Source organism: Sus scrofa, chromosome 13 (genome assembly GCF_054392235.1).
Source record: "Sus scrofa isolate SSC_HxYL_T2T_F1_AM1 chromosome 13, Sscrofa_HxYL_maternal_Yorkshire_Landrace_v2.0, whole genome shotgun sequence".
NCBI classification, from domain to species: Eukaryota; Metazoa; Chordata; class Mammalia; order Artiodactyla; family Suidae; genus Sus; species Sus scrofa.
In genome coordinates, this window is record NC_139395.1 from 160,226,194 (window position 1) to 160,240,274 (window position 14,081).

The following is a 14,081-nucleotide window of genomic DNA, read 5'->3' on the forward strand; positions in this document are numbered from 1 at the left end:
GTGGATGTGTGAAATGAGGGAGAAAAAAAAAGCCCAGTATGGGGTTAATTAGCTCTGTGGAGTAGTTGCTGGTGGGTCACTTCCTCAGGACCAAATCACGAAGGAGGAACCACGCATGTACAGACTTAGAAAATTAAAGGAAAGCCATGAACCCTCAGACTCTGGACACATATTGATCGCCCTTGGAGATGAGAAATACTCCCTGCCTTTTGTGCAATGAGTATTTTGGGCTTCTTCAGTCAAAGACGAGTGAACTTCTCTTGAAGTATGTGGTGCAGGCCAACTATCAGACACTGAAAATGAATCACAGTTTGAGAAGACTCTGGCAAATCTGGTGCTTTTGAAATTTTCCCTCTGCTGACCCTTTTCAAAATCACATCTTGCTCAGTTTCTTTAACTGTGCTTTATTTTCTAAGTATCATCTTGGAAACAACGTAATTTCTCCCTGAAAGTGTGGATGAATCCTTTCTATTTTCATAATTGTGTTTCCCAGGCCACCATGGGTTCTCCGCCTGCTGAGATCAGCTCAGGCAGGGATTCTCAGCCTAGCTCAGCCTAGGATTCTGCTAAGGTATTTACAGTATGATCCTTTCATGAAGTCGGGGGTAAAAGAGCAGACAGAAAATACAAGAATTCAGGTATTTATAAGTAAATTTTATCAACATGGTTTTCTGGGGCAGAAAGATTTTGTGAGAAAATCTCTTTGAGCACCTGCTCCAAAGAGCCAGGAGCCAATTGAGATTAGCCAGGAGGAAATCACCAACCAATGAGGAACATGTTAGTAAAGTTTCAGTTCAGTTTCAGTTTTTATGTTTTCTTTCTTTATGTTTCTGCCTAAATTACTGTGACATCAGTAGGAACAACACTTTATAGAAGTGTATAGACAGAAAATCCCCAAATGTTTATTATAACTTTTACACACACACACACACAATGCATGTAAATGTAAGGCGTTTTTTTTGTTTTTTTGTTTTTTGTCTTCTTTTGTGTGTGTGTGTGTGTCTTCTTAGGGCCGCACTTGTGGCATGTGGAGGTTCTCAGGCTAAGGGTCTAGTTGAAGCTGTAGCTGCTGGCCTATGCCAGAGCCACAGCAACATGGGATCTGAGCCTCGTCTGTGACTTATACCACAGCTCACGGCAACACCAGATCCTTAACCCACGGAGCGAGGCCAGGGATTGAACCCGTGTCCTCATGGATGCTAGTTGGGTTTGTTAACCGCTGAGCCACGACAGGAACTCCCTGTAAATGCAAATATTTTTATTTGCAGTTAAACTATAGGCCACATTGATTCTTGAGATGGGGAATCAGGTGACCCCTTTGGGTAGTAAAACTGAAAAATGTGAAAAGTCCAGAGAAGAATCCACCACCACCACATACACAAACATATAATCACCAACACCTCTTTCATTACCTGTGGAAAAAAACCTGAATTTGGGTTTTGTAGAGACAGTTAAGAAAATGCCAATTCCCCTAACTATTAAAGCAGTTATGTGAATAAATTTCAGACAGTTGTCAGCAAGTTGGGGTGGGGAAGATGGCGAGCTGACCGAGAGTGTCCCAGAGAGGCAGTCCCGGTCACATTTGTTTCTTTTTCTTCAACTGCCTGATGATAGGAATGTGGATGTGGAAATAGAAAAGGATGGAGGGAGGGAGGCCAGGAGTAAGTTTTATGGATTCTAACAACAACATTGTCAGCTTATTGTAGCACAGTCTTTAGAAATTTCAGTTGCTGGTTAGCTTGACACCTTTGCTGTTCAGTTCATTCCTGACATTCGAAACAGCATAAGCGACGGCTACATGTACCAACCATTATCCTCGTTAGCTTGTCAAAGCTAGCTTTAATGCTTAATGCTGTACTGATATTAAACAGAGTGTTTCTCTTGAAAGGTCTTAGACCTCTATCCTCCCAGCTCCTGATCACAGCAATAACCCACCTCCAGCAGTCATTAGTGAAGTATGGAACAATATCCGATAACAAGTCAGGTATGAAGAAATTGGCAGAGTTTATCTCTGAATTGTGTCCTTATGAAAATAATGGTTTGCAAAATAAAACTACATTTCTCTGTCTCAATCTCCGGTTTAAACTGGGTCTTTACAAGTTATGTTGGGACTGATTTCTTTTTTTTCCTAACAAAGGTTGAATAACACTCAAACGCTTTAGTAGCCAAAGTCCATCTTTAGAAATAGCTTTCTTCTATAATGTACTGCCAATTTCTTATGTGTGTGTATTTTGACCTTCCTGATGCCTCTGCTGTGGGCTGCTTGTTGATTGGTACACGTTGGTGCTTTTCTTATAAGAGTTGGGCAATAGTTCAGTGATCCAGTCCAAATCTGGGCCATAGATAGAATGGACTCATCTTCTATTTAAGAAATGTGGCAAACTGCTTTAAATGAATTTGGTTCAGACAAGGTCGTTGGAACTGTTCATCTAATCCTGTGTGCTGTATGTAATGGACACTTCTGCTGAGCTCCAAAGCTGCAAGGTAAATAGACAAGAAAGCCAGTAACTTACCACTCCCATTAGAACTTTCCCTGGGTCTGTCATTAGGTTTACGTTCCTAATCATTCAGAGCCCATTTTGGCCATTTAAAATATTTGTTCACTGGTTCTCCTGTTGTCTTTAAAGATAGCCCTGGGAATAATAATAGTGAATTCTTATATTATTTTCTGGTCTTTTTTCTAACAAAAAAAATGAATATTGAGTTTATCTGCATATTCGTAAAAGGTATGTGAAGTATCCAGCTAAATTTCTTAGATGTGAAAGAATTAATGGTTGGAATGTTTTACTGTAGCTAATCATTATGTTGAACCCATATTAGATTTAAGTACATTTTTGTTCAGCTCTACTTGAGTAATAAATATATGCTTGGCAAACTGAATCAATATATCAGCACTATTTTGAATTTAGTAACTCACAGACTTCCTGTGTTGCCTTATCCTCTTCCAGCCATAGAATGTATTTTACTCAGCTGCATTGTGATTCTGGGGAGTCTACATGTTATAGGGTTTTGTAGTCATATAGAACAAAACAGGACTAGAGAAGTTACTGAACTCACCCTCCTCGAATGGAGGCAAAGCAGCATTTCTCCCATCTAAAATAGATGAGGATCTTTCCTATTTGTAAATAGCTGTGAAGATTTCATAACTGCTCTTAGCAATCTATTTGATTATTTACCACTAGTACATTTAGGATGTTCATCCTAAAGTCTTAACCTAAATTCTTCATGGGACAGTTTAATATCCTTTTGCCTCAGGCCAAAAATGCCTATCGTTATCCTCTTTATAACAGCTCTTCTTATAGTCAGAAAATTATGAAGATACACCTCAGTTCTTCCTTTCCGAAGCAAAATTATTCCAGTTTTTTAAACGTGTATTTTTGTTTTTTATAGCTCTTTTTGTACAAGAGTGGCAAAGGGAACTATTTTAAAAAGTTCTGTCATACATGATGCTTCTGAGAAAGGCACTGCATATTTTAATTTCACTGTGCTGATGTGGAAATAGCCACCGCTTTTTCATTATATGCTGATGGATAGAGCATTTGTGTTCATTTAACCTTGAGGTTGAAACTTGTTCCCAAAAAAGTAACTGACTCATAGCATTGGCTAGACCCAAGAATAAAGTGCATCAGTTTTCCTAATCTTAAAGCTCATCTTGCCCCTACTCCTAAAATGCACTAAAATTAACTTTCCCTTGACCTCTCTCTGGTGCTATTCTTTTACTGATTTAACAACTTTTTCTATCATCTTTGTCTCCTAAAATAGATGGACAGCATTTATTCAGCAAACACTAGAGTGTCATGCTGAGTTTAGGACACTGTGCTAGTCTTTGGGAGATACTAGCGCGAACTGTTAGCAAAGGCTCAGGGACAAAGATGTCCTGGGCGTGTTCAGGGAGAGCAAATAGCCTGTCACAGTATGTAAGGAAGCAGTGGTGGGAGAAAAACAAGAGAAGTGGATTGGGGCCAGATGAAAGATGTTGAATTGCTCTTTAGCAAAAAGCTGGTGGTTACAAGGACAAAAGTAGCATTTTCCAATCTACATTATGGAAAGCTCTTATCAAGTCTTTAATATACAGACTATGCCCCCATTGTCTTCTTGGTTTACAACAGATTATCACGTGAAGTACCTACTTAATTTGTATCTTTTGATATAAATTTTGTGTCATATTTTCCCCTTTGTATTAAATAAAATTCAAGGGAACCATTTCAGTAAAGACAACCTTCTGTTCACACTGATCTGATGTTTCTTTCTCCTGCTGTGCCCATATTTATTCCAAAGCTCTCTGTACCACTAACATGTTACTTTCTGTGTTTATATACTGAGGAGTCCTGAGATGAGCTTGCCCTATTATAGGAACAATTTTTTTTTTTTTGCTTTGTTTTTTAGGGCCACACCTGAGGCATATGGAAGTTCCCGGGCTAGAGGTCAAATTGGAGCTACAAGCTGCCAGGCTACACCCCAGCCACAGCTGGGATCCAAACTGCATCTGCAGCCTACACCACAACTCAACACAATGCTGGATCCTTAACTCACTGAGCAAGGCCAGGGAGCAAACCCACATCCTCATGAGTACTAGTTGGGTTTGTAACCCACAGAGCCACAACGGGAACTCCCAGGCACTTTTATTGTACAAAATGTCATTAATGGTAGTCTATGAGCAGCATTATAACCAAGTGTTTCTACTTGATTGGACCACATGATAATAATGCTGGACCTTTTCATGGCAGACCTTTAGCATCCCCTAAAGGATATCAATGTACTATAATAAAAGGTCCTGGCCCCCCAGTCCATTTGGAACCCATAAAGCTATAACTTCAGGACTTTGAAATATGGAAAAAGTTGCTTGGAATCAGACTGTAGAGAGTTCCTAAATGTCATCATGCCGTAGAGTTAGGTCTGTTTTAGAAACTGTAAGAAATCATGCTGAACATACTAAATAAATTTGGCCCCTGACACTACCTCTCACCCTGCCCTGCCGCCCATCTCAGCCCTACTGCTTTTACTTCATTCTAGTTTCTCAGGCTCAGGATTTGTATGGGTGGGTGGAGTGTCAAGTTGTATCTCAGCAATGTCTCAGGCTCAGAAACAGTCCCAGATCTAATTGCTGAACTTTTTATTGGCCATTATTTCATTATCTAAATTTTTAATGGTAGACATTATTCAGAATTATCATAGCATATTAAGGAAAGTTAAAGCATCACCATGATCTCCCTATCATTCTTCTCAAGATGGTCTTGAAAAGCAGATGCCAAGATATGTGTAATAATTTGTGGCATTTAAAGGCAGGTTTCCTTAAGACTGACCACAGGAATGAAAATTTGCAGGAGACCCCAAAGTCTCCAGTGGGAAATTGCATGTGCTCTGTGTGCGCATCTGAATAACCCTTCCATCTGACTTTAACTTGTAAACCTTTTGCCAGAAAGAAAATAGAGAATTAAAAACCTCCAAATTCAGGGTGCATGAAATGTCATTAAATCTAGCATAAAATTTCTTGAATCTGTCAGATAAAGGAAATCATGTATCCAGAGTGAAGATGGAATATCAATTGACAGGAACCCATGAAGCTGGCACTTATTCTGAGAGACATATGAATCTAAAAATCCAATAGTGCCTCATCCTTTGAAAACACTGGAAGCCAGGAAGGTATTAGGAAAATCAGTAAGGTAAAAATCTTCATCCTACTATTTGGGATGATTCCCACATAAGAATTAATTAACGCAATACTTCTAGAACGCTAAAAGGATGGTAAAATGTATCTCTAACCTTAGAAAACAAAGATATAAACCCAGCTAACTGCTAGAGAGAATAGTTTAAAAAAAAATTGGAAGGATCAAAGGCATGTCTAGGAGGTCATTTCTGTCCTGTTGTCATACCATTTACCCTCTTCAGACAGAAGGATAAGTGTTGAACTTCGTTTGGATTTCTCGGCTCTGTCATCAGTGCTGTGACATATTCTAATTTTCTGATTCATTTGTGGTGAATAAGCTCTCCCTTTTCTATTCACAATGCTAAAAGTAACCAGTTTTTGAGAATGAGTTATGATTACTTATTTACCGTTTTTTTATTGCACTATTATTTTCCCTTTGCAAAGTTTCTCTCTTTATCAGCCAGTGTGTCTCCTAGGTGCAGAAAAGTCCTTGGACAGTCCCATTGCCTAAGCTCAGAGTTGGTCAAGTGCAATGAGAGACTGACAACCCAGATTCCTTTTTTAACCCAGCCAGATATCTCAGCTGGCAAGTGGCTCAGCTTCCGTACCATAAAATGGGTATAATAATAGCTTTCCCTCACCACCGTGAAAGATTTAGAATGCAAATCAAGCCAATCCCATCTCCTTCCAAGGGAGAACCTTAAACTAGCCTGCAAGATCCTGAATGAGCCCAGACTTCAAGGGGAAACCTGAAGTGGGAGATACCTCAAGGTACTGGAATTAGCAGTGACAGATATGTAAACTTTGGGATGGTACAGACTTACTCGGATCTTAGCAGCTGCCTGATTTAGGGTAAGTTTCCTAATTTCTCAAGTCTCTCTTTCTTCTCTGATAAAATGGTAGGAACTGTACTCTGGTAGTCACAAATGATATACTATTAGTGATGCTTTTCAGACTTCCATGGAGGTGACCCTCATGTTAGGGTGAGCACCCAGCACTCAGGTGCTGGGACATCACCTGCAACAGGCCACCCCAAATAAGGCTTTTCAGTGAGGTCTCGGCTTTCACCCTAAAAATGCGTACACTCCTCGCATTCTACTCCTCAACGCAGCCTTGTTTGTTTCACTAAACTGGAAGTTCTTTGAGGACAAGAACAGGATCTGTCCCTGTTTTCTATAATGTCTAAGAACCAGTTACTGGATAAATGAGTACATGTACAAATGAGTTTAAATTACTTAGCCACAAGGACAGCTGACCCTCTAGAGAGACAGCCGTGTCTTTATTTATCTTGTGGCTTTGCATACACTGTTCCACATCCCTGGGTGTACCCATATTCAAATTTGGAAAGCATTTAGCGAGGATGCCTGAAACTACAGAAGGTACTCTCGGTAGATAGTAACTCTTTATCATTTCAGTGCTCTCTGCTCCTCTACCTCACTGTTCCTAAGGCTCTATGGACTTTTTAAAAAGGAAGTTATTAAGGACTAGGGAAGTCAGAGTCTGGAAGTTCTGTAAAGCAGTCTGTGTGTCTCTAGCCATGCACACTCACCCATGATGAGCTCCATTTTCCAGACATTTCATTTACTCCTGGCTTTAACTTTGTTAAAACATCCTAGAAGTGATGAGCAGGGGCCTGAAAGAGCATTTTCTCCCCTCTCCAAGGGCAACGAACCTGGAATTCTTGGAAAACCTTCATGGAGTCTGGGAGATGCTTGAAACTTGGTGTTTTTGAGGAATTTCTGGGAGGAGAGAGTCTGGTAGGGGTCTGTATCACCTCAAAATGTTGGAAACCATTGTCCTAGAACATTACATACATGGAAATCAGGATGGACTGATCTTCAAGTTACAGTTAATAATACTTTGAGTTTCTTGGAGATTGATACTCTGTAATAATTTCTAGTCAGGAATCACAAAACTAAAATTAGACTTCACTGTAAGTTAGCCCTTCTCCCCTTCTCTATAGTATTTGTTTCCCCCACCATATTTTAAGGTCCTGATTCATTTGGGCTTTGCCGTTCTTCATTCTTTGCTAGATATTTGTGCTTTGAACCCAGCATGCTTAATGCAAATGTTTCTAATCTTATGCAAAACTATCATGGATAGTTCTTTGCATTTCAGATGAAAACAATTTACAGACATATAAGGTGAATATCACTTACACAGAAAGGGCACATATCAATAAAATAACAATTTGAACAGAACAAAAATAAACCCATGTAGATTAATAGATATTTTCAAAATTGCATAGCAGATTGTAATTCAATCAAGAAACAGGGGCCTTCTGACGTTTATGAACGTTTATAAATTGTGTAAGAACTCTAAGATTAAATTTTTAGCCTTAATATTAAATTTGGGATAGATATTATTGTTTTTCATTAATATCTAAAGACAATAATTATATCCAATAAAATCTTCAATTTTACTTGGCTTTAATTTGTCTTAGACTGTGACATACACACTGTGATTTTTCTCTCCATCTTGGATTCCTGTCATTGACAGCCTGTATGTCATTTGACATCCCGGAAAGATAGCTTTTCATTCCAGACCTTGGATGTATTAGTCAATCTGTGTACAATTTACATTGATCTCTTTTGATCACATCAAAAATTTAATTTTGACTGATTAACTTTTATGAAATACTCCTTGAAATTTAGAAGAAAAAGTTATATGCTTAGCTGTAAGAACATAAATACCAAGTATAGTTTTAAAAGAGCATTAATTATTATTGAGATTTACTGGGTTTATCACATGCAACAGAATAGTAAGTGAGCATATTTCATAGATAACCACTAATCGTATTTGTCTCCATTACCTCCAAGTTTGGAAAGAAAGCAAGCTCAAAAAAAGTTGGTTGAGGGAAGGAAAAAAAGAAGGAAGGTGGGAAAGAGGGAAGGAAGGAAGGGAAAGAAGGAAGAAAAAAGATTTTAAAAGATGCACTAGTGCAATAGTCCAGGATCCTAGTCAGTAGAAGAAACTTGAATGTAACAAAACTTAGAGCTTTAAAGTCTTTGAAGCTATTTAAAGTCTTTGAAGCTAGTTGGTCTTTTTTTTTTAATATATCTATGTATTTCAAGTTTGTGTTTACTGTCAATGAATCACATAATTTAATTATCTTACTTAAAATTTTCATTGAGCTTACTTAAATTTTATGAAACAGTTTAAAAGCATTGGAGATTTCCCAGCCTCTCCTGTGTTAGCATACATTATGCTCCAGGCTGCAGATTTTCATCTTAACTTTTTTGTCCCAAAAAGGAAATGCCATCCTTCACTCTTGCATGTTCATGGAATAGGGCTTCCCTTTGTCCACAAAGAAAAATCTGTTTCTTTGAAGGAATCTCTGTGGTGGTGCATTTCTCCAGAAAACTTGCTGAGAAGTGAAGTTTCTAATTGACAGTTTTTTGCTTTAGTCTTATTCTGTGCTGAGTTATTTAATCAGATCCTTCTACTTGATCTCTTTTAATATGGTTTGTTTTGCCTATTTCTGGAGGCCTTAGGTGAAGTGGTTAAAATCATGGTGTAGGAGGAGTTCCCTTGTGGCATAATGTGTTAAGGATCTGGCATTGTCACTGCAGCAGCTCAGGTCACTGCTATGACTTGAGTTCATCCCTAGCCCAGGAATTTCCACATGCCATGAGCATAGCCAAAAAAAAAAAAAAAAAAAAAAAATCATGGTGTCAGAGAGACAAGAATTCAATCATCATATATTATGTCCTTGATATAGTTTAGTGGAGTTGGGGGAGGGAAGACCTGCTTTGTCTTCTCAGCATCCTTGTTTGCTTTATTAATTACTCTTGGATCTTCCACTACTTCATTTTACTCTTCTATAAGAAAAGCTATCAAAACAATGGCAAGTAGGCCTGTTCCATAATTGTTTTATTTGGTTTGTGTATTGAAGATTACAAAGGCAAATTATCAGACTTGAAAATATAAGAATGAGAAACCATTAAGGCGAACTCCCCCTAAACCTGAAGTTTTCATCATTAGCAATGTGTGAGGGGACAGATGCTTTCATCTGAAATCATGTGGTCAGAGGGGATCTTCCGGAGGCTGGTGAGACAAGGTAGACAGGCCATAGCAGTCCTCAGCTAACTGGTGACAGTGCATGGACGTTTTGAATTTGTCCAAAGGATCTTCGGGGCATTAAACATACCAAATCTTCCTTGAAAAGGACTACAGTTATCAGAGTTGGACTCATCTTTGTCAAAATTAGCTAAGATCTGTCACATACTACATAGCAAAACTTTTACCTATTCTTGTCAATGTTGCCCAATAGATATTTATGCAACGATAGAAATGTTCTATCTGTGAGGCCATCACTAGCCACAGGTGGCTGTGGAGCACTGGGAGCATGACCAGTAGACTGAGGAACTAAGCATTTCATTTTTTATTATGTTTTAAGTATTTTAAAGTTAAATAGCTGCATGTGACTAGTGACTATGGTTTTGAACAGCACAGCTCTAGAAAATGTTTGTATGATTCAGATCGGGATGGAGTTGACAAAGAAGGAGGTTGGCACTCCTCTGTATTGATAAGAAAGCAGGAGGCCATACCTTTGGAAATTTTATGAGGCTAAATCTCCTTTTTATTGGGTTACAGGTATCAAAATGTACGCCTACTGTTCATCCTTTAGGAGCAACTGGTCCTATCTAGTCTTAAATTTTCTTTCCTTCTCCCCACAATTGGGTTTATTTTTAATTCCTTGTTTCATCCTTGATTTTCAGGTCCTTGACCATCAGTCTGTGGCCTGCCCCTTCTGTTTATGTAAGTAAACATGGTTTCTTTACTTTTGGAAAAAAAAAGGTGTGAGATTTGGGAAATTTGGATCTTTATTGGCATGTTTTCCAGTTGACTTTGTTGTGGTTTGCTGTGCTCCTTCAGTGTGTATTAGCTTCTTTCGTGTTTGGAGTTGGCGTTTGCTGTTGGTGGTAGTGCTGTTGATGGTTCCCATAATGTGGGGGCTGAAAAGACCAGCAGCCCAAGCCACTGGCCTTTATAAAGACAGCCTTTGACTTGGCCACAGCTGCTGTTCGCAAAAGTCACTCACTGCTCTTCTAAACTACAGCTTACATTCTTCAGCCAGATACCAGCAACAGTTGGGCTTTTGCTGCGCTGTCATTCAATGGGCAATTATTTATTCTTGTTATACACCCACCCCTAGGTCCAATAGTTTTGATTTCAACTTCTACATCAAAGCTTTCATTTTTTTGACAAAATGTCTAATACCTTTTACAGAAGGTACAGGACTGAAATATAGAACTTCATCCATTTAGGCTAAAATTGTTCATGAAATTGTAAAGTCCAGAGGAAAAAAGGGGTGAGAAATCTAGTACTACATGTGCCAGGAGGTTAATAGAAGGTATCATTCTCTTTTTTAGAAAAAATGGAAAGTCATTTGGGAAAGGAACAACAACAACAACAAAAAAAACTTGATTACAGATGAAAAGAGAGCACATTTATTATTTAAAACCCAAACTATGCTGCACTGAGTGGGTTTGGATAAATTTTATGTTGAGCTGCCTGAAAGAGATCCTGGGGCAATGAACCCAAATAAAGTCACTACATGAGACACCACCCAGTAGATGCTACAGTAGTGGCAGTCACCTCAGGTGATTAGTAATTATCAGCATCCTTCCAGCTGCTTCTCACTGTCCCTTATTCACAACATTCTATCCTATTTAACTGATTCCTTCTCCCCCCAAGATATTCCTTGTGTTGCATTCTTTTGCACAAAAAGGGGGTTCCCATGGCTCTTTTGCTTGTGTATGGTTTCCACTCGCATTTCTGGAATCTAGTTGCAAATATATTTAGAGGAGCAGAACCCTCCAAAGGATGCTAAGGCTAAAGTCTAAAGTGACAGTTATTTGACAGAGAAAGGAGATTGATTAAACTCCCTGAAGACTGGTGCTGTGTGTAATGCATTTATACAGCAGGGGTGGGTCCTCTCTGCCCCTGACAAGTCTTGTTATTCCTCATTCTCGGTGTTGATAGAGTGGGTCTGTCAGGGCTTTGGAGGGTGTTGGTGTGCAGACTTGTGGTTACAGCTTTATGTCTCCACATCCCTCCTCCAGTTACCTAGCACTGCATATTTCTAGTCCTCTGACTGGCAAATCATTTTTGTTACAGTTCTTTTGTGTAAAAACAGTTCACATAATAGCTCTGTGTTAGACAAGGATTAATCCTCACATCACTGGGGATGAGTCAGCACCGTGCACTCCTGCCCGCGCGGCTCGGCTGTTATGACGTCAGCACTGGAGGGCAAGCCTCAGACATCAGCAGAGCAGGGGACTGGAGACCTAGGTCACAGATTAGAAATCGAGGGGGGACCTTTGAGATAAAAAATGTAATTGAAAGGCTCTCTCTGGCTCATAGGAAAATGTGAAACTGATTCTATGCTACATCAACCGTCAATCCACAGCTGCTAGAGAGATCCAAGTTTTTAACCAGAGATGAGCGAATGGACTTGTAGCCCATTTGAGTACCCGCTAACCTTTGCCCACCCTCCTGGCCAGGCTTCATGTTTGCTTAGATTGTTCCAGATCCTGGGGCTGCCTTTATTTCAAGGGTGACAGGGCCTGTGACAGTCCTGCTGTCCTCAAGTGCCCCACAGACACTTGAGGCTCTGACGAGGTGCTTCAGGTCCGGGGAGGGGAGAAGAAAAGTTCTATGGGGAGAGATCAAAGCATTATCTCCCCGGTGCTTCTGGCTCCTAGCGCTTCTTCAGTCGCCTCCTCTAGACAGGTGCGGCATTCTGCCTTTCCACCTTTTCTCCTCGGCACTGCATTCAGTCCAAAGTTCCAATCTGGATTCGACGCAGATCTCAATAGGCGCTGATAGCTTCCAGGTGTTCCTCCTAAAGTTTTTCATCCCATTCCTCTTTAGCAGAGGTAGAGAGTAGCTCTCCATCACCTGCCATGCTGCCTCAAAGCTGGTAGCACCGACTCACCCTATTTGAGAAACCAGGTTCTCTCTACAGCCGATTCAGATTCATTTTCAGAACAATACCTTTCTGTATTGAAAACTAAATGTTGAAAAGGCTGAAAATTCACTGCCTCGGTGACATTCCCTGTTCCCTGTGTGTGGTTTCCACTCGCATATTCCTCCATCGTTCCCTCTATCCCTCACTCTTTCTTTTACCCTGTGATGACCATCAAAGGTGCCTTACTGCCAGGGTTTTCTGCCTTCATTAAATTGCTAGTAGATTCCTACCCGGCTTATAGAAGCTAATACTGCAGCTTGGCTTAGTTTTGATTAATTATCTCATGCAGCCCTTTATTCAGTTTTCAGTCAACAAACATTTATGGAAAGCTAGTCATTATGCTTGGTTCTTGGAACACAAGATAAATAAGAACTACTCTCCGTTTTTAAGAAGCTTTCAGTCCAATAGGGGGATACATAGTAAATAAAGGCCATCCCACTTGAGAGGCACTGGAATGGAGGCACAAGCCAGAAGTAGCGAGGGGAACAAGAAAGGAATACCCACCTTCATGCAGGCGGTGCCCAAACTGGGCCTAAAACTCTCAAGAATGAATTGTAGTTTGCCAGATGGATGTGGGGGCGAGGAAAGAAAAGGGGGATCATAAGCAGGAAAAAAGCCAGAGCATTTACAAACTGAGGAGGTCAGCAGTCAGAGCTCCAGATCATGGCTGGAGCTTGGTGATTGAAAAGGAAGCCCAAGGGACAAGGATGGAACATGGGCAGGAGGCAGATCAAGGAGAACCTTGTACTGTGTGCCGTGCAAAGGGGTTTGGACTTGAAGTTACAGGCTTGGGGGGCTTTGAAGAATTTTATGTAGTTTATGTTTTCGAAAAAGAGCACTCTGGTGATGGTAGAGAAGGCTGACTCAGAAAGGGGGGACCAGGTCAAAGGTGAAAACTGAGGGTCTGAACTGTACAATGGGGGAGGAGAGGAGAGGGAGGCGATTGATAGTGCCGACATAGACCTAATGCCAGCCTGACTGGGCCGCTTGCGTAATCCTTGCCTTCTAGGATAAAGGCATATGTGTTGTGTGGGGACAGACCTCAGGCCAAAATACACTTTTATGGGACCTTCACTAGAGACCTCAATTTGAGTCTGACTTATTGGTCTCCAGAGATGTGTCTCCTTGTCCATGGGAGACTTGAAAGAGCGGCAGGCAGAGAAGGAGAGCACATTGATGGTGTCCTGCTTTTCTCTTTTTTCACCTGAAAATGAAACCATGTCTTAATAATGTCCCCCTAAAGTCAATCAGTGCCCCAGTTTCCTATCATTTTCCCATTGCTACCCTTTGCTGAGAAGTTCCAAGCCACTGAGCTGAATTGCAATTTATGCAGAGCTGGGTGTTGAAACAATTCAGAATGTTTGTTCCTTCTTTCGGAATTAGAGTTCACCATAAGTGTGCTTTTCTCTTGTTCACTTTGGGCTGCCAGGACAATTTAAAGGGCATTTTCAACAGCTT

At 40.2% G+C, this 14,081-nt stretch overlaps 1 protein-coding gene across 45 annotated transcripts in view; it reads left to right on the forward strand.

Annotated features, from left to right (window-relative positions):
• Window positions 1–14,081, forward strand: part of ZBTB20 (zinc finger and BTB domain containing 20) — a 792,790-nt gene that overhangs the window by 619,415 nt on the left and 159,294 nt on the right. For 26 of the 45 annotated variants that reach the window (XM_084991206.1, XM_084991226.1, XM_084991209.1 and 23 more), the window contains one exon: window positions 10,369–10,408. The exons of the other annotated variants lie outside the window; for them this stretch is intronic. The gene's annotated coding sequence lies outside the window, so the exon portion shown is untranslated. The remainder of the gene's footprint in view (window positions 1–10,368; window positions 10,409–14,081) is intronic. 45 annotated transcript variants of the gene reach the window in all.